Genomic DNA, 21,602 nt, shown 5'->3' with positions numbered 1-21,602 from the left:
TTAATATTTATAATTATAGTGATAATTAATTTTATTAATTTATTGTAATTTTAATAATTATTTTAATATTTATATTTAATATTCTATTATTAAAAAACTAATGCAATTTAGCATACTTTATTTATATGAACATTGTTTAATTTGAAGTAAAAATTAATAAAAATTACCTTAAATTGGTTCAAATTCTATAATTTTACATATTTTTTATTTTACTTGTGATTTGAATTTAATAACTCAATTCGTTATATTAAAATATAAAATTTATTTTAATTAATAATTTAAATTAATTATAAATAAAATTATTTATTTATTTTATTTATTGATTAATTACATTTACAATAAAATTATAAATATAATTGTAAGCTTTGGCTGCTAGGGTCTTAAGCTTAAAACAAAATTAATTTGATTAATTTATTATTATTTAATTAATTTTATTTTATTTATATGAATTAAATTATATGAACAAATAATTTTAATTGGCACATTCTTTTTATTTTTTAAAAATTTGAAGTTTAAAAGATTTATTTGTAATTTAGTATTGTTATAAATAGATATTAAATTTTATATATTTTCATAAGTATTTTATTATATATAGTATAATTGTTTTTATTTACAGGGAAAGCCCTCGAAATTCGGTACCCTCAAACTTGACAATATTCATGAGACATTTAATGTGTTGTCACATTGAAATTAGGTTCCCAAATACCTCCCATATAAATGTAGACGACCATAGGTGTCCACTTATTGCAGGTCTCACTGTATTTTTTATACGCTGCGCCATACTGTGGAACGGGGTATTATAAGTTAGTGCATATGTGTGCAACACACAGAATGAGACGAGATAGACACATGGTGTCTTTGGCAATAATGCTCAGGGTGGTTTCCTGAGTCGATCTTGCCATGTCCGTCTATCCGTCCGTCCGTCTGTACACATTTTTGTGATCAAGATCTAGGTCGCAGTTTTACTCCAATCGACTTCAAATTTGACACAAGTTCCTGTTTTGGGTCAGAATAGAACCCTAGTGGTTTCATATATATCTTTCGCCGAAGATGCACTTGTATGGACCCAGAAGTCATATTTTTAGCCCAATTTGATTGAAATTTAGCACTAGGAGTACAATTAGTAGTGTAGTCAACTGTGCTAAATTTTATTGAAATCGGTTCAGATTTAGATAGAGCTCCCATATATATCTTTCGCCCGATATGAACTAAAATGGCCCCAGAAGTCATAGTTTTAGCCCAATTTGATTGAAATTTAGCACTAGGAGTACAATTAGTAGTGTAGTCAACTGTGCTAAATTTTATTGAAATCGGTACAGATTTAGATAGAGCTCCCATATATATCTTTCGCCCGATTTTCCGTCATATGACCATAGAGGTCAAAGTTGTAGTCCGATTTACGTGAAATTTTGCACAGGGAGTAGAATTGAAATATTAAGTACACATGTCAAATTTGGTTGAAATCGGTTCAGATTTCGATATAGCTTCCATATATATGTTTTTCCGATTTGGGCAAAAATACCCACAAATCACCACTGCTAAGTCGAAAACTTGTAAAAGTGACTCAAATTTTCCTTTATTTCTAATACATATCTATCGACCGATAAATCATAAATACACTTTTGAGAAATTGCCCCAAAATTGGTTCAGATTTAAAGCTTTTCCATATTTTTTCCTAACATTGTGTTCCACCCCAGGGCATTAGCCGACTTAAATTTTAAGTCTATAGATTATAAATTTTGTTCAGATGGAGTCAGATTTAAATGTATGTATTTGGGACAAAAACCTTTATATATAGCACCCAACACATTGGACGGATTTGATATGGTATCGAAAATGTGGATCTACAAAGTGGTGCAGGGTATAATATAGTCGGCCCAGCTCGACTGTAGACTTTCCTTACTTGTTTTTTAATTTCAATAAGTTCAATTTAATATAAAAAAATTAAATTGAACTTATTTAAATTAAGTTAAATAAATAAATAAATTATTTAATTAAAATAACTATGTTAATTAAATTAAAATAATCTACAGTGAAATCTCTCAGATTATTATAATTTGAATCAGTTCAATTTTATGTATTTATTTAAATAATTGAACGAATGAATAATTTTATTTTTTTACTAAGTCTTTTTTTAAAAAGCGTTTTTTAGTTTTTAATTTAATTTAGTTTTATTCAATTCTCATTTGCACTTTTAATAAATGCAATTTTTATGTAATTGAACGAAGACAGCCACATTAAAATTTATCAAATTTAAATTTGTTTTTGTTTCGTGTAATGTATTGGTTTTTTACTTTTTTGCATTTTAGTTAATTTTTTAAGCATAAATTTAATATCCCACTGAATTTGGTTTTATTAAAATCCATTAAATTTCGATTAAATCTAATTATTTTTTTTTTTTGAAAATGTATGATTTAAAAGGCCATATCATATTGATAGTATTGTAAATGAGTGGATGCAAATTTTTGTATATATCAGAGATCAATTTCCATAATTTTTTGTTGCACTTTTCGTTTAACTTTACAAACACTTATTTAATGTAATTTTCTTTATATTTCTATATATTTTTAATTTTTGTATTATTCAATTATAATAAATATTTTACGATATAAATATTTATTATCTCACTTAATAAAATTTCTGTGCGTTTTGAACGATCAAATGATTTTGTTTTCATCAGAGCAATACGCGTGTTATCTTTAAGCCATGCCGTTTACAACTGTTTTAGGCCAAAGCATCTTTGGCCGACAAACGTGCAGAAATAAGCTATAGTTTGAACATAAACCCCAGTTCGAAACGAACTCAAACAAGTTGTATAGTTTTTTTATTATATCAAATAAAAATTCGTAGTGGTTTTGAATGGCTTTTTCGTTTTAACTATGACTAGCTTTGGTTTGCAAAGTTCGACGAGAGTTTTTTTTTTTGGATTGTTGAAATTTTGGCGCTATTTCATTATATTACAATGTGCATAGGAGGAGAAAGAGAAAAACAATTTCGGGAAGATTTATTGTGGGAATTTTATATGTTAATAGTTTTGAAAAATAAAATTGGGAGTAATTGTGACATTTTTACCTATTAAAAAAAATGCTTATCGAAATACAGCAAACATCTTTGTAATAAATAGTGGATTTTTTTTTTAGAAATTAAATGTCGACTTATAACATTTCATCATTTTCCTTGTATAATCGAATTTTTATATTTTTTTTTTAGAAATTTTGATTTTATTCGATCTTTCTTTTATCCAATAGAAAATAATTAAACAAGCTTGAGAACTTTGTTTTTTGTATTGGTTTCTTTATCTTTCAATATTTCTATTGGATTTTTTTTAGTTATTATCATGTAGTAGTAAATCTATTTATTTATTTCCAGTAGAAATGTTTTTTTTTTGTTTGCAAAATTTCATTCCATTGGGTTTATTTTTATGGTGGTCTTACAGCAATTTCAAATGTGCGATTTCGACTAAGTTAACCGACAACATTCCTGTGTTGTGAGGTATTCGATAATTCGAGATTGCGTTGTTTTAAGTTATTTTATTAACTATCATGGTAATTTTTCTTTAAGGCTCTTCTTTTGATGTGACGAAAAAATTGGTGTTTATTCCGGGAGTAAGGGCTGTTTGTGTCCTAAGTCTTTTGTTTTTATACCCTCCACCATTGGATGGGGGTATATTAACTTTGTCATTCCGTTTGTAACACATCGAAATATTGCTCTAAGACCCCATAAAGTATATATATTCTGGGTCGTGGTTAAATTCTGAGTCGATCTGAGCATGTCCGTCCGTCCGTCTGTCCGTCCGTCTGTTGAAATCACGCTAACTTCCGAACGAAACAAGCTATCGACTTGAAACTTGGCACAAGTAGTTGTTATTGATGTAGGTCGGATGGTATTGTAAATGGGCCATATCGGTCCACTTTTACGTATAGACCCCATATAAACGGACCCCCAAATTTGACTTTCGATTGCTCTAAGAGAAGCAAATTTCATCCGATCGGGCTGAAATTTTGTACATAGTGTTAGTATAGGGTCTCTAACAACCATGCAAAAACTGGTCTATATCGGTCCACTTTTACGTATAGCCCCCATATAAACGGACCCCCAAATTTGGCTTGCGATCGCTCTAAGAGAAGCAAATTTCATCCGATCCGGCTGAAATTTGGTACATGGTGTTAGCATATGGTCTCTAACAACCATGCAAAAATTGGTCCATATCGGTCCACTTTTACGTATAGCCCCCATATAAGCGGACCCCCAAATTTGGCGTGCGGTTATGGTGTTAGTATATGTTCTCTAATGACCATGCAAAAATTGGTCCATATCGGTCCATAACACTAGCCAACAGTCGTTTTGTGATTTGTTTCTAGCATATTTTTTCTTATTGATTTTGACCTACGAAAAATTTTTTTAAAAAATTTTCTGTCGATTGGTTTTCGAGATACAATTTTTCTTGTAAGATTTTGTTAAGTAAGGGCTTATTTTCTTTGTAAAAATTTCAGCTATACGTAAAAAACCAAAGTTGCTGTTAGCATCGTGTTTTATATTTTATATGAATTTTTATATGGTTTTTTTCTGCCACATTTTCACTAAAAAAACGCCGTATTTTAACCTACCTTTTTAAGCCGCCAACATCCAAACTTCTTACCCGATTTGAAAATTTTCTGAGAATGAGTTGTAGACGGCTCAATTTTCTTTAATTTGAGTAGTATTAGGATCAAAAAGGTCAAAGAAAACGAAAGATATGCTAAAAATTGTAGGTGTACCTCCAAAAATTAAAAAAAAAATAAAAAAAATTGTATCTCGAAAACCTATCGACAGAAAATCTTTTAAAACTCATTTTCGTGTTTAGTAGGTCGAAATCAATAAGAAAAAATATGCTAGAAAGAAATCACAGAGAAATTTTTTTTATTTGTTACCTAGTGTAATTATATATAGCCCCCATATAAATCGATTCCCAGATTTGTCCTCCGGAGCCTCTTGGAGGAGCAAAATTCATCCGATCCGGTTGAAATGTTGAACATGGTGTTAGAATGTCGTCTCTAATAAACACGCAAGAATTGGTCCATATCGGTCCATAATTATATATAGTCCCCATATATACCGTTCCCAAGATTTGATCTCCTGAGCCTCTTGGAGGAGCAAAATTCATCCGATCCGGTTGAAATTTGCAACGTGGTGTTAGTATAAGGCCGCTAATATCCATGCCAAAATTAGTACATATCGGTCTATAGTTATATATAGCCGATCCCCAATCACACAAAAATTGGTCCATATCGGTTCATATTCATGGTTGACACTAGAGCCAAAAATAATCTACCAAAATTTTATTTGTATGGCAAACATTGTCAAAATGTTATTTCTATAGAAAATTTTGTCAAAATTTTATTTCTATAGAAAATTTTGTAAAAATTTTATTTCTATAGAAAATTTTGTAAAAATTTTATTTCTATAACAAATTTTGTCAAAATTTTATTTCTATAGAAAATTTTGTCAAAATTTTATTTCTATAGGTAATTTTTTCCAAATTTTATTTCTATAGAAAATTTTTTCCAAATTTTACTTCTATAGAAAATGTTGTCAAAGTTTTATTTTGTCAAAATTTTATTTCTATAGAAACTTTAAACTTAATTATATACGTATTTAATCGGCCTTTTTTAGTTTAATATATACTACGTATGGGCTACCTTGTAATTTAGAAGACGATGTTAGGAAGTTTTAAGATACCTTGCATCGGCAAGTGTTACCGCAACCCAAGTAATTCGATTGTGGATGACGGTCGTCAGTAGAAGTTTCTACGCAATCCATGGTGAAGGGTACATAAGCTTCGGCCTGGCTGAACTTACGGACGTATATACTTGTTATATATGCTTTTATTACATTAATATACTGTATTATGCTTATTAATAAAAATTTACGTGTTTCTTTTTTTTCAGGTAATTTTTCTAATCACTTCAAACTCCTATGATAAAAAGGTAAATAAATATTTAAAAAAAAAAAATAATCTTTAAATTAAGTGAATTGTTGAATATTTAAAAAAGTCTTTTTAAGAAGATTTTAAATTTTTGGTTAAACTTTGTTTTAAAATAAAATGAAAAAAAAAAAATATTTTTTCCATACAACAGTAATATAATTTATAACTATATTAAGTTTAACAAATGTGAAAGTATTACCTCTCCTAGGATATGTTAGGTTAGGTTAGGTGGCAGCCCGATGTATCAGGCTCACTTAGACTATTCAGTCCATTGTGATACCACATTGGTGAACTTCTCTCTTATCACTGAGTGCTGCCCGATTCCATGGTAAGCTCAATGACAAGGGACCTCCTTTTTATAGCCGAGTCCGAACGGCGTTCCACATTGCAGTGAAACCACTTAGAGAAGTTTTGAAACCCTCAGAAATGTCACCAGCATGACTGAGGTGGGATAATCCACCGCTGAAAAATTTTTTGGTGTTCGGTCGAAGCAGGAATCGAACCCACGACCTTGTGCATGCTAACCATTGCAAAACGGTGACTCCCTATTACCTCTCCTATACCAATGAACCAGTTTTTTGTGCAAAATAAATGTAATGCAAAGACTAAAATTTATAAACAAATAAAAGAAAATACATAAATATTCAAACAAGAGTTTAATCTTTTTTTTTTATTATCAAAGGTATTTAAAAATATACTATTTAATTTAAATATAGATAATTTTTTGTTTTTCAAAAATTAATAATTTTCCAATATGTTTTAAAAACCATAGTGATTCAAACTACATAAGAGTTATTGACCTCTGAGGGCATTGTATGAATAATGATGAGTATATTGGGGTTTGTGTCTTAAGTCTTTTGTTTTTCCCTTGGTCAATTTACAGCCTATAGCAGCTAGTTTTTAAATTTGGTTGTTAATAGAGTAGTAAATCGATAATTATAACAAACAGATCGTTTAAAATTTAACTCGTTTGGTATATCAAGTAAATCAAAAAAAAAAAAAAAAAAAAAAATTATGCAAATAACCCTCATATCAGGGATAAATATAACAGACAAATAATTTTTATTTTCCATGGGATATAATTTAATGAGGTGAAATGACTGAACGAAAACAATCCCTTTTGGTTTTGATTAACGTTTTTTTTCATAACTTCTTTTTGGTTTAATCATAATGAAACATTTGTTGGGGTTTTCTCATAATCTTCCAGTCTCAATTGGTTTCGATTGTTTATATTCCATGTAATGGCCTTGAACTAAAAATTCATATAATCTGTAAATATCATTGGTACTTGCACTCAATATAAGGGATTGCTACTGCGATTTACAAGACAAGGTCGTTTCGAATCGAAAACAGGTTGCCGGTAATTGTTTTCATCAGGTTAGTCGTGAAGAGTTTCAATTTTTATAGTTATTTTGAACTTTTTCGTATATACACGTTTGTGGAATAAAAAAAAAATAAATAAACTACTAGTGATTTATTTTAACGAATTAAAACGGTAGTACGTTCGTACAAAAAGTTATAAAAAAGTAGTAACTTTAATTTGATCATAATGATGTCAATATTGTGACCTCTTTATGATCTTAAACTATCTGCAATCAATCAATGAAGTCAACATGACTTTTCTTTTTCTCATTACTAAAAAAATTTCTCCGTCTTAATAAGCTAAAAAGTCTTTCAGAAATAGCCATAATATATAAATTAAATTCACTGAACACTAATTTTTTGCTTCAAACCGGATATTGATGTGTACTTTTCATTAACTCCCCAAAAATGTTGAATGATTGAGCACAGTCAAGTAAAATTTATATAATCACATTAGTTCCAGACATCTAAACTATGTTAAGCATAAATCACGCTGGCATATTCAGTAGAAACCACAATTATCAAATCATAAACAAATGTCTTAATTTTTTTTTGCAATTGCAAAAGAAACTCCCCTCCTTTGAAAAAAAAAGCCGAAAAAAATGTAGTAAAGTGAAATGAAGTCTTAACAAGATCTGATGTTGTTTTGTTTTCTTCGGCAAAACTCCAAACTGTCAAATTGAATGAGACAGCTGAATTATTTTGCTTTGCGAATACTATTTGGGGCTTTTATTTTATCTGTTTTTTTTCCTTGATTTTGATAACGAAATGGTAAAAGCTTCATCATGGAAGTTGCAAGGAGTTAACCGAAAAACCTCTTCTCTTCAATTCCAAATGAAGGAGAAGTGTTTGTTTTTTGTTTTGGGATTATCTTTTTAAGTGGGTGTTATATGGTCATTATGCAAACCAGATTAAAGCGGCAAAATTTCCTTTAGTTTCTGGCTAACTTGTTTGCGGTTTTATTTTGATATGCTCCACTAAGTTTTTTTGTTTGTTCATTTATACTCTTTGTAATAATTATCCAACATGGCTCTGTAACAAAATTATTTCAAAAAAATTAACTCAAGTGAAACTAATTACTAGAATTCATTACTTTATTATAAAAAACAAAATTATTTTATTAACTTTAGCCATAATCCTCATTAAGTTGTACTGAAAACCAGGAGAGCGACAATCTTTTTCCAAATGCTCAAGAAATCGAAATGGTAGTTCGATTATGTGTTATGAACCAAATTTTACTTCTAAATACTCAAGTAATAAAATTAAGGGATAAATATGAAGGTGAAAACTCTTCGTCATTTTTATATTTATGAGTTATCTTGTCCAAATCCGTGAGGAACACTGATGACGGGGAAACATTTAGGTCCGAGTCCAAAAGAAATGATGTCCTAGTCAATCTGAGGACAATTATAAATTACACTGGTTTACAAAAAAAAAAAAAATATGTACACTTGATGAAAATCAACTTTTCTTATGTATTTTGAGCTGCTGAATTCGAAAAAAAAAAATTAAAAAATTTTTATGGAACAGTTTTTGAGATATCCCGTTATTTTTAAATTTTCCTTCTTTTTTCACTAAACACAATATATCTCGAGTTATAACGTTGTTGGTACTTAAATGAAAGGTAATAAGATGACGAATAATCGTGTGTAATTGGATCTGTGATAAATTAAGTGGTTTAAAAAATATCAATGCGAAAAGTGAAAATTTTCAAAAAATCGGAATTTACAATGGATCTTTTCCGCCAGAAAAGTATAAACCATTGGGGGGTTTCTCTTTATGGTCGTATATATAATAAGACCAACTAGAAGAAAAACGACCGAAAAATGACTAAGTTATAAGCAATTGAGTGAACAAATCCGATGTCAAATCATGCAAATATGAGCAACTCACCCACACAAAAATGCCTCTCGAGAAATGCATTTTTGTGCGGTGAGTGGCTCATATTTGCATGATTTGACATCATTCAATTACTTATAACTTTGTCATTTTGCGGTCGTTTTATTCTAGTTGGTCTTATTACTTATGTTAGAGTATCGTCTATACGATCATGAAGAGAATTTTTTTTAAATGGTGAACCACCTAACTTATCACAGATCCAAGTACACGCTATTATTCGTCATCCTATTACCTTTCATTTAAGTACCAACAACGTCATAATCGTTATAACTCGAGATATATTGTGTTTAGTAAAAAAGAGCGAAAATTTAAAAATAACGGGATATCTCAAAAACCGTTCCATAAACAAATTTTAAACATTTTTTTCGAATTCAGCAGCTCAAAATACATAAGAAAAGTTGATTTTCATCAAGTGTACATTTTGAGTGTAAACTAGTGTTAGAAATAAAAAGAATATTAACCTGATAAATTATGCTAAACGGATTTCGAAAATATTCACTCAAAAATCCCCACATTTGTGAAAAAATTTACCAAAAAACTACCAAACAAAAAAATCTTTGTTTGCCTTTTTTTTCAATAGAAAATTCTCTCAAAACTTTATTTCTATAGAAAATTCTATCAAAATTTTATTTCTATAGAAAATTTTGTAAAAAATTTATTTCTATAGAAAATTTTGTCAAAGTGTTATTTTTATAGTAAATTTTGTCAAAATTTTATTTCTATAGAAAATTTTGTCGAAATTTTATTTCTATTGAAAATTTTATTTCTATAGAAAATTTTGTTCAAATTTGCTATAGAAAATTTTGTCACAATTTTATTGCTATAGAAAATTTTGCCAAAAATTTATTTCTATAGAAAATTTTGTCAAAATTTTATTTTTGTCAAAATTTTATTGCTATAGAAAATTTTGAAACAATTTTATTAGTATAGTATATTTTTGTCAAACTTTTATTTCTATAGAAAATTTTGTAAAAATTTTAATTCCATAGGAAATTTTGTCTTATATTTCTATCGACCATTTTGTCAAAATTTTATTTCTAGGGAAATTTTTCTCCAAATTTTATTTCTATAGAAAATTTTGCCTAAATTTTATTACTATAGAACATTTTTGTCAAAATTTTATTTCTATAGAAAATTTTGTCAAAATTTTATTTCTACGGAAATTTTTCTCCAAATTTTATTTCTATAGAAAATTTTGTCAAAATTTTATTGCTATAGAAAATTTTGAAACAATTTTATTTCTATAGATAATTTTGTCATAATTTTATTGCTATTGAAAATTTTGTCAAAATTTTATTGCAAAGAAAATTCTGTTTACATTTTATTTCTATAGAAAATTTTGAAACAATTTTATTTCTATAGTATATTTTTTGTCAAACTTTTATTTCTATAGGAAATTTTGTAAAAATTTTAATTCTATAGTAAATTTTGTCAAAATTATATTCCTATCGAAAATTTTTGTAAAAATTTTATTTCTATAGAAAATTGTGTCACAAATTTAGTTCTATAGAAAATTGATTTGATAGTGGCAAAGGAAAAGAGAAATGTTTGTTTGATTTTGTTTTTGGCATAAGCCGGGTATCATAAACCTTTTTTCGGAAGGTTCAAGTGTGGTTCACTTAGGTTTAGTGAACTGCCTGAATTTATTCTGATGACTGGTTGATAGTTTTGCTGCAAGTAGAGGATGCTGATGAGGAATGTGGTAATTCCGAAACGTGCGTCCATCCAACCATCTTGCAGTCTATAGGGCTTTGCCCAAATAAATTTAACAAACATTCTGTTCCTCTGTTGGTTAAGCTACTCTTGTAGTTTAGTCAACACAATGGTTTTAAAGCTGAAATCAAAACAATAAAATTATATTTCTATAGAACATTTTTGTAAAAATTTTATTTCTATAGAAAATTGTGTCAAAATTTTAGTTCTATAGAAAATTTCATCAAAATTGTATTTCTTTCGAAAATTTTGTCAAAATTTTATTTCTATAGAAACATGTTGGCAACATTTTATTTCTATATAGAAAATTTTGTCAATTTTATTTATTTATTATTTTTTTTTTTTTGTAAAAAAATTTGTTTTTCAAAATTTTATTTCTATAGAAAATTTTATCAAAATTTTATTTCTATAGACAATTTTGCCAAAATTTTTGCTATATAAAATTTTGCAACAATTTTATTTGTATAGCATATTTTTTGTCAAACTTTTATTTCTATAGAAAATGTTGTAAAAATTTTAATTCTATAGGAAATTTTGTCAAAATTATATTTCTATAGAAAATTGGGTCAAGATTTTAGTTCTATAGAAAATTTTATCAAAATTGTATTTCTTTCGAAAATTTTGTCGAAATTTTATTTCTATAGAAAACGTTGTCAACATTTTATTTCTATATAGAAAATTTTGTAAAATTTTTATTTTCTATAGAAATTTTGGTAAAAATGTTATTTCTTTAGAAATTTTTGTCAAGATTGTATTTCTATAGAAAATTTTGTCAAAATTTTATTTCTATAGAAAATGTTGCCGAAATTTTATTTCTACAGAAAGTTTTTTCAAAATTGTATTCCTATAGAAAATTTTGTCAAAATTTTATTTCTATAGAAAATGTTGTCGAAATTTTATTTCTACAGAAAGTTTTTTTCAAAATTGTATTCCTATAGAAAATTTTGTCTAAAGTTTATTTCTTTGTGGAAGATTTTGTCAAAACACTATTTCTACAGATTTTTTTTTTTCAAAATTTTATTTCTATAGAATTTTTGTTTTCGAAATTTTAATGCTATAGAAAATTTTGTCAAAATTCTATTTCTGTAGAAAATTTTGTCAACATTTTATTTCTATAGAAAAGTTTGTCTTAATTTTATTTCTATGTAGAAAGTTTTGTCAAAACTCTATTTCTATAGAATTTTTTTTTTTTTTCAAAACTCTATTTCTATAGAATTTTTTTTTTTTCAAAGTTTTATTTCTATAGAAAATTTTGTCAAAATTCTATTTCCATAGAAAATTTTGTCAACTTTCTATTTGTATAGAAAATTTTGTCAACATTTTATTTCTATAGAAAATTTTTTCAAAATTGTATTTCTATAAAAAAATTTGTCAACATTTTATTTTTATAGAAAATTCTTATATTTTTATAAGAAAATTTCCATAAAAAATTTGGCAACATTTGATTTCTATAGAAAATGTTTATCCAAATTTTATGTCTATAGAAAATTTTGTCAAAATTTTATTCCTATAGAAAATTTTGTTAAAATTTTATTTTTATAGAAAGTTTGTGAATAGGACTATTTTTTATTTTTCCTTTAACCCTGACCATATAGTTTAGGGTATAGGAAAACTATTTGAGCTGTCATGTTTCTTAGCAAACTATTAACCCAATTTATTATTGCTTACCTTCTTAAGCAACAATTTAACTACTTAGCTTCTTCTCCAAAATCTTTGTATTCATTTTTTACGTAGCCAAATATTACCCAATATTTCTTAAACGCACATTTTTCTAAATGTAGGAAGACAAAAACGCACCATAGATTGCAAAAGACTATTGTCAAGATGCCATCATATCCCATAGTCATCAGTACTCATGATCGTTATACTGATGACACAGTGGATATAGATGGCATAGTGGCAATTCAATGAATAGTTCTTCTTTCCCTTGGCTTGGCTCCATAAACGATTGAATTTGTTAATGTCTGTGTGTGCTTTAGCATTTACCAATTGATTGCAATATATGTGCATGTTAACTGTCTACCAAAGCCAAATGAAACTTGGCCATAAATCGCACTTTGTCTAATCATCATTACAAAGGTATCAAAAGCCCATCGACATAAAGAAGCCGGGTGCTTAAATGCTCTACGCACGTAGACCAAATGTCAAGAGTTGGGTTTTTTTTTCATATTTGATTTGGTGTGAGCGTGGTTTGTTTTTTGTTTCTTCTGTTTTCATTCAGATTTTGGTCATTAACATTTTGACATCAAATCACCGGCAATTCATCGTGGTGATTGGTATTCAGTTAGTACCGAGTTCGTTGGCAGGTGTATACAATTTTTTCGTTTTCTATATACGTGCGTGTCTACTACCACTACCCCTGGCCGTTTCTTTGGTATCTTTTAGCCCCTCTACCCATCCTATATTTGCTTCCAGTGTTCATATGGTGTTTGGCCCCTTTTATATGTGTCAAGGTTATTTGGCCAGCATAGCTGGTCTGTGTGTCTATGCTTGGCTTTTTGATGAGTAAATATTTTGTAATCTTGTTTACATCTACGTTTATTTTTTCACCTTAGGTTAGGGCCTGGCCCTGTCCATGTGTTGGCACAAGTGCTAATGTGATTAACGTGCCATTAAAAATTTGCAAAGTGTCGTAAAGGGCAACATTTGACTTAGAAAATAATTGGACTCTAATTGATTTGATATTGAAATTATGTGGATGATTTTGACATGAGATGTGGATGGATTAGGATTCCCTATTTCCATAGAGAGGGTCAAGGGTTTTATTTCTGATAGTAAAAAATTATCAAATAAAAATATTGCGGAGCGTTTAAGCCCTTCAGTAATTTTGGCTATATTTTCGGCCTTTTCGAAAGAAAGGCCTGAAAGGTCCAATGGTTTAGGTTCAAATACACGTCGATGTAAAATTTGTATACCCATCACCATAGATTAGTGATGAGGTATAATATGTTTGTCATTCCGTAAATTATAAATATTCTTGATCAGGGAAAAATTTCCTGTCCGTCCGACTGTCTGCTTGTCTATTGTAATCACGCTACGGGTTTCAATAATGAGGCTATCGAGGCTGAATTTTGGCACAGTTTTGTTTTTGGTTTGCAGGCGGGTCAAGTTCGAAGATGGTCCAGATCTTGGCACAAATTTTAAAAAATTAGCAAAGTTTTCATAGGAATACAGAACGAACTAAATTCATTTGCATCAGTTTCTTACACCCACCACCATAGAATTGTGATGGCGGTATAATAAGTTCATCATTTTGTTTGTAACACATCGAAATATAAATTTCTGATTATATAAATTGTATAGCTTCTTGATAAGCCAGAAATTCTAAGACCATATAATCATGTCCGTCTGTCTGTCTATTGTAATCATGCTACAGCCCTCAATATTGGCGCTATCGTCCTGCCATTTGCCACAGATGTGTTCGTTGTTTGCAGCCAGGTTATGTTGGCCTATATCGGTCCAGGTTTTAATATAGCCCTCCATATAAATCCCCCATATAGCACCCATATAGCCCCCATATAGACCGATTCCCCGATTTGACTTCTAAAAATCGTAGCTTTTATCCGAGTTTTGTGAAATTGGAAATCTGGAGATAGTTTAGCCCCAAAAATTTCTGTACTGAATATGTTCCATGTGTTGGTATAGCCCCCGTATATACTGACTCTACAATTCGGGGCTTCTAGAAACCGTACTTTTAAACGATTTCCCTCAAATTAGAAATCTAGCGATATTTATGGACCACAAAAAGCGGCGTCGAATATGATTCATGTATGATCCATGTTTCGGTATAAACCCCATATAGACCGGTTTAAAACCGCGTCTAAAAACCGTACCCACAAATTTTTTTTGCGATTCAATCACGAAATTAATTGATCCAATACAATTTTTAATTGAAATATCTTCAATCATGAAAATGATAGTATCAATCACAGTTTTAATTGAGCATAAAAAATATTTGATCAAAAAATTAATTGATTTGATTTCAAAATTTCAATCAATTTTTTAATTAAAAATTTTATTGATGTTGGTGGCAAAACTCAATTAATTTTTCGAATTGAGAACGTAACTATTTTCAATTACTTACTTATCTGACTTTATGTTTTTTAGTTAGATAAAAAAATTAATTATTTAAAATAATTTTTTTATACCCTCCACCATAGGATGGGGGTATATTAACTTTGTCATTCCGTTTGTAACACATCTAAATATTGCTCTAAGACCCCATAAAGTATATATATTCTGGGTCGTGGTGAAATTCTGAGTCGATCTAAGCATGTCCGTCCGTCCGTCTGTTGAAATCACGCTAACTTCCGAACGAAACAAGCTATCGACTTGAATCTTGGCACAAGTAGTTGTTATTGATGTAGGTCAGATGGTATTGCAAATGGGCCATATCGGTCCACTTTTATGTATAGCCCCCATATAAACGGACCCCCAAATTTGGCTTGCAGACCCTTTAAGAGAAGCAAATTTCATCCGATGCGACTGAAATTTGGTACGTGATATTAGTATATGGTCTTTAACAACCATGCAAAAATTGGTACACATCGGTCCATAATTATATATAGCCCCCATATAAACCGATCCCCAGATTTGGCTTGCGGAGCCTCTAAGAGAAGAAAATTTCATCCGATCCGGCTGAAATTTGGTACATGGTGTTAGTATACGGCCTCTAACAACTATGCACATCGGTCAATAATTATATATAGCCCCCATATAAACCGATCCCCCGATTTGGCTTGCGGAGCCGCTAAGAGAAGCAAATTTCATCCGATCTGGCTGAAATTTGGTACATGGTATTAGTATATGGTCTCTAATGACCATGCAAAAATTGGTCCACATCGGTCAATAATTATATATAGCCCCCATATAAACCGATCACCAGATTTGACCTCCGGAGCCTCTTGGAAGACCAAAATTCATCTGATTCAGTTGATATTTGGTACGTGGTGTTAATATATGGCCATGCAAAAATTAGTCGAAATCGGTCCATAATTATATATAGCCCCCATATAAACCGATCCCCAGATTTGACCTCCAGAGCCCCTTGGAAGAGCAAAATTCTTCCCATTCGGTTGAAATTTGGTACATGATGTTAGTATATGGTATCCAACAACCATGCAGGAATTGGTTCCTATCAGTCCATAATTATATATAGCTCCCATATAAACCGATTCCCAGATTTGACCTCCTGTGCCTTTTGGAGAAGCAAAATTCATCCGATCTGCTTGAAATTTGGTACGTGGTGGTAGTATATGATATTCAGATAAATCGATCCCCAATCATACAAAAAGTGGTCCATATCAAGTTCATAATTGTATATAGCCCCCATATAAACGACCCCCATATTTCAATTCTGGCTCTCTATGTACCGTGCAAAAAGTCCATATCGATTCGTAAATATTTGTAGACTTAACTATTCATAACTTTTTTGTCTAATATATACCACGTATGGACTCACAGTTCTCACAATTTAGAAAACGATGTTAAAATGTTTTAAGATACCACAACCCAAGTAATTTGATTGTGGATGACAGTCTTTCGTAGAAGTTTCTACTCAATCTATGGTGGAGGGTACATAAGATTCGGCCTGGCCGAACTTACGGCCGTATATACTTGTTTTTAACTGACTTAGTCTTTGACTTTGATTAAAAAGTTAATTGTATCAATTAGTTTTTTAATTAAAAATTTGTTTTTGAATTAAAAATTCATGGTCTTTATGCTTCTATGTTGATTAAAAAATTAATTGTTTTAATGAATTTATTAATTGAAAAAAGTTCAACTTCAATCAAATTTGTAATTGGAAATATTTTGCTGATAGTTTTCTGTGTAACAGGTTGGCTGATAAGTCCCCGGTCTGACAAAGAAAAATAAATTTTTTTTGTCAAAATTCGTTTTTATTATTCAACATAGTTCCCTTCAAGAGCAATACAATGATTATAACGACCTTCCAATTTTTTGATACCAATTTGGTAGTACTCCTTCGGTTTTGCCTCAAGATAGGCCTTCGTTTTGGCGATCACCTCTTCACTGCAGCCAAATTTATTTTCACAGCGAGCATCCTTTTGAGGTCTGAGAACAAGAAAGAGTCCCTGGGGGCCAGATCTGGAGAATACGGTAAGTGGGGAAGCAATTCGAAGCCCAATTCATGAATTTTTGCCATGGTTCTCAATGACTTGTGGCACGGTGCGTTGTCTTGGTGGAACAACACCTTTTTCTTCTTCATATGGGGCCGTTTTGCCGCGATTTCGACCTTCAAACGCTCCAATCAAGCCAAGTTTTTGCTTCCACCGTTTTTTCCCTTCAGAAAACAATATTTTATCAAAACACGAAATTCCTTTTTTTCCATTTTTTTACAATAACAAAAGTTTCTCTATCTCACAAACTAATTGACTTACAGACGTCAAATTTTGACACGAATCATTTGAAGGTTGGTACTATATAAAAATAGTATGCATTTAATACTAGCGAATCCATTTATATGTCAGACCGGGGACTTATCAGCCAACCTGTTAGTTTATATCCGATTTGCCTGAAATTAGAAATCTAGAGGTATTTTAGACCCAAAATTTGGTGTTCCGCATACGATGTGTATAGGTTCGTGTATCCATGAATAGGGTCCATATATCGACGATGGTCCATGTATCAGTCCATGTTTTGGTATAGCACCCGTATAGACCGACATTAGGTTCGACTTCTTAGGCTTCTAGAAGCCTTACTATACGATCTCATTTGGCAAATATTCGACAGAACTCAGAAAAGAATTCGTCACAAAACAGCCAAATCATCTAACATTTTTAGCTCATATTGGGTATATAAGATCACGATAAGAGTATTTTCCAAAAATGGTATTCAGATATTTCGAAAATCGACCTAGAAAAATTTTTAACACTCATTTTTGTCATTTTTGTCAAAAATTATTTTCTTTTCTTACGAACTTATGTACACCCAAAACAAAGTGAACCCAACGCGGAAGAAAATGTAGGTTTATTTTAGAAAATTTTAACTAAAAAGTTTTCTAATTGCAACGTGTTACAAATAAGTTAATACTTTTGGTCAATTTGAAGAAAATTGTTTAAAAATAATTAATTTTAAAAATAATTAATTTAGCGCTGTACGAACTTCGAGATAGGTACACTTTTAGTAAAATTTACTCATTTGAGAGACTTATGAACTCAATTTAAGCAAACTTCTTTAGGAAAATATTAACTATTTTATTTTTTAGTAAAATTGTGCACTATATTTGTATACAACTTGTTTTCTTATCATTAAAGTTAGCAAAAAATTATTCAAATAAGGAACACATTTACTCACATTGTGCAAAATTTAACTAAAATCAAGTAATCTTCACGAACTAAAATAAAGTTCAGTTGGCATTAGAGCCCTGGGTGTAGCATCTTCATAATATGCACTTCCATGTTATATTGGAGAGATAAAAATTTTTTATTTAAATAGCAAATTATTATTTTTCCTAATCACATCGGATTGCTAAAACAATATTTCTAAACTGATAAAAATCGAGTCTGAAATAAATAAAAAAACAAATATTTTTTTGCAAACACTCTACTACTTTTAATATTTACTCTGTCCCTCAGAGTAATGTAGAGTACAATAGGAAATCCAATATTTTATTTTTTCTTTTTCCATTGGGCCCTCCTGATGTTTTTAGTTTCACAAAGGCTTTATTTTCTCCTTTTGCAATCCACTAACCATTAGCTTGCAATTTTGCTTGCTGATGTAAAACTCTCCTTGAGGTATGATAGTCAGTAACATTACAACATTTAATCTACCCCCAGAGTGGCCGTTAATTATGGCTATTTTACCATAAGAAACTCCGTTAACTTTCTGACTATGTGTTTTTCTGTTTCTTATGCCACTAAATGAGAAAATTATTACCCATGTTTACACTGTCATTAGAGTTTAGCATTATGATCTTCAGCTCTATATGCTGAGGGATAAAAAGGCTTCTGAAGAAAATTTATTGCAAACATAAATAAATGTTGGGTAAACATTAGTTTTTGGTTGGAAATTTTGGTTACAGCAAAAAGAGAGTATGGATTAAATAGCGAAATGGCTAAGAGTCAAAAGACTGTATTATTGGAAAAACACTAGTCAAGAAATGCCTATTTATAGGTCGAACAGTAAATTTTATTAAACTTTAATTCTAATGAAAATTTTATTTCTATAGAAAATTTTCTCCAAATTTTATTTCTATAGAAAATTTTGCCTAAATTTTATTTCTATAGAAAATTATGTCAAAAATTTATTTCTATAGAAAATTTAGTCAAAATTTTATTTCTATCGACAATTTTGTCAAAATTTTATTTTTATAGAAAATTTTTTCAAACTGTTATTTCTATAGAAAATTTTCTCAAAATTTTATTTCTATCGATAATTTTGTCAAAATCTTATTTCTATCGACAATTTTGTCAAAATTTTATTTCTATAGAAATTTTTCTCCAAATTTTATTTTTATAGAAAATTTTACCTAAATTTTATTTGTATAGAAAATGTTGTCAAAATTTTATTTCTATAGAAAATTTTGTTAAAATATTATTTCTATGGAAATTTTTGTTAAAATTTTATTTTTATAGAAAATTTTGTCAATATTTACTTTCTATAGAAAATTTTGCCAATTTTTTTTACTTTAGAAAATTTTGTCAACATTTTATTTCTATAGAAAATGCTGTCAAAATTTTATTTTTATAGAAAATTTTTTCAAAATTTTATTTTATAGAAAATTTTTTCAAAATTTTATTTCTATAGAAAATCTTTTTAAAAATTTTATTTCTATAGAAAAATTTTTCAAAATTTTATTTCTATAAAAATTTTTGTCAAATTTTTATTTCTACAAAAAATTTTTTCAAATTTTATGGTTATTGAAAATTTTGTCAAAAATTGTTTTCCATAGAAAATTTTATCAACATTTTATTTCAATAGAAAATTTTGTCAAAATATTATTTCTATAGAAAATTTTGTTAAAATATTATTTCTATGGAAATTTTTGTCAAAATTTTATTTCTATAGAAAATTTTGTCAATATTTACTTTCTATAGAAAATTTTGCCAAATTTTTTTTACTTTAGAAAATTTTGTCAAAGTTTTATTTTTATAGAAAATTTTGTCAACATTTTATTTCTATAGAAAATTTTGTCAAAATTTTATATCTATAAAAAACTATGTCAAAATTGTAATTCTATAAAAAAACTATGTCAAAATTGTAATTCTATAGAAAATTTTGTCAAAATTTTAATTCTATAGAACATTTTGTCAAAATTTTATTTCTATCGACAATTTTGTAAAAATTTTATTTCTATGGAAATTTTTCTCCCAATTTTATTTCTGTGGGAAATTTTGTCAAAATTTTATTTCTATAGAAAATTTTGTCAAAATTTTATTTCTATAGAAAATTTTGTCAAAATTTTATTTCGATATAAATTTTTATCAAAAATTTTATTGCTATAGAACATTTTCTCAAAATTTTATTTCTATAGAAAATTTTGTAAAAATTTTATTTCTATAGAAAATTTTGTAAAAATTTTATTTCTATAGAAATTTTTGTCAAAAATTTATTTCTATGAAAAATTTTGTCAATATTTACTCTCTATAGAACATTTTGTCCAAATTTTATTTCTATAGAAAATTTTGACAAAATTTTATTTCTATAGACAATTGTAAACATGTTATTTCTATAGTAAATTTTGCCAAAATTTTATTTCTGTAGAAAAATTTGTCAAAATTTTATTTCTATAGACAATTTTCTCAAAATTTTATTTCTATAGAAAATTAGAAATTTTAGCTCTATAGAAAATCTTGTTTCTATAGAAAATTTTATTTCTATTGAAAATGTATTTCTATAGAAAATTGTGCCAAATTTTATTTCTATAGAAAATTTTGTCAAAATTTTATTTCTATAGAAAATGTTGTCAAAATTTTATTTTAATTATTTATTTTTATAGAAAATTTTTCAAAATTTTAATTCTATAGTAAATTTTGTCAAAATTTTATTTCTATAGAAAATTTTGTAAAAATTCTATTTCTATAGTAAATTTTGCCAAACTTTTATTTCTTTAGAAAATTTTGTCAAAATTTTATTTCTATAGAAAATTTTGTCAAAATTTTATTTCTATAGAAAATTTTGTCAAAATTTTATTTCTATAGAAAATTTTGTCAAAATTTTATATCTATAAAAATTGTGTCAAAATTTTAATTCTATAGAAAATTTTGTCAACATTTACTCTCTATATAAAACATTTTGTCCAAATTTTATTTCTATAGAAAATTTTGTAAAAAATTTATTTCTATAGAAAATTTTGACAAAATTTTAGTTCTATAGAAAATTTTATTTCTCTAGAAAATGTTGCAACTTTTTTTTAAATTATTTATTTCTATAGAAAATTTTGCCAAAATTTAATTTCTAAAGGAAATTTTGTCAAATTTTTATTGCTATAGAAAATATTGTCAAAATTGTATTTCTATAGAAAATTTTGTCAAAATTTTTTTTCTATAGAAAATTTTGTCCAAAATTTTATTTCTATAGAAATATTTGTCCAAAACATTTATTACTATAGAAAATTTTGTCATAATTTTATTTCTATAGAAAATTTTGTCAAAATTTTATTTCCATAGAAAATTTTGTCAAATTTAGTTGGGCAAAGCCCTAT

The sequence above is a fragment of the Haematobia irritans genome, chromosome 3 (assembly GCF_050003625.1).
Source record: "Haematobia irritans isolate KBUSLIRL chromosome 3, ASM5000362v1, whole genome shotgun sequence".
NCBI classification, from domain to species: Eukaryota; Metazoa; Arthropoda; class Insecta; order Diptera; family Muscidae; genus Haematobia; species Haematobia irritans.
The sequence above is the reverse complement of the archived record's forward strand: the minus strand, read 5'-3'. Positions refer to the sequence as shown.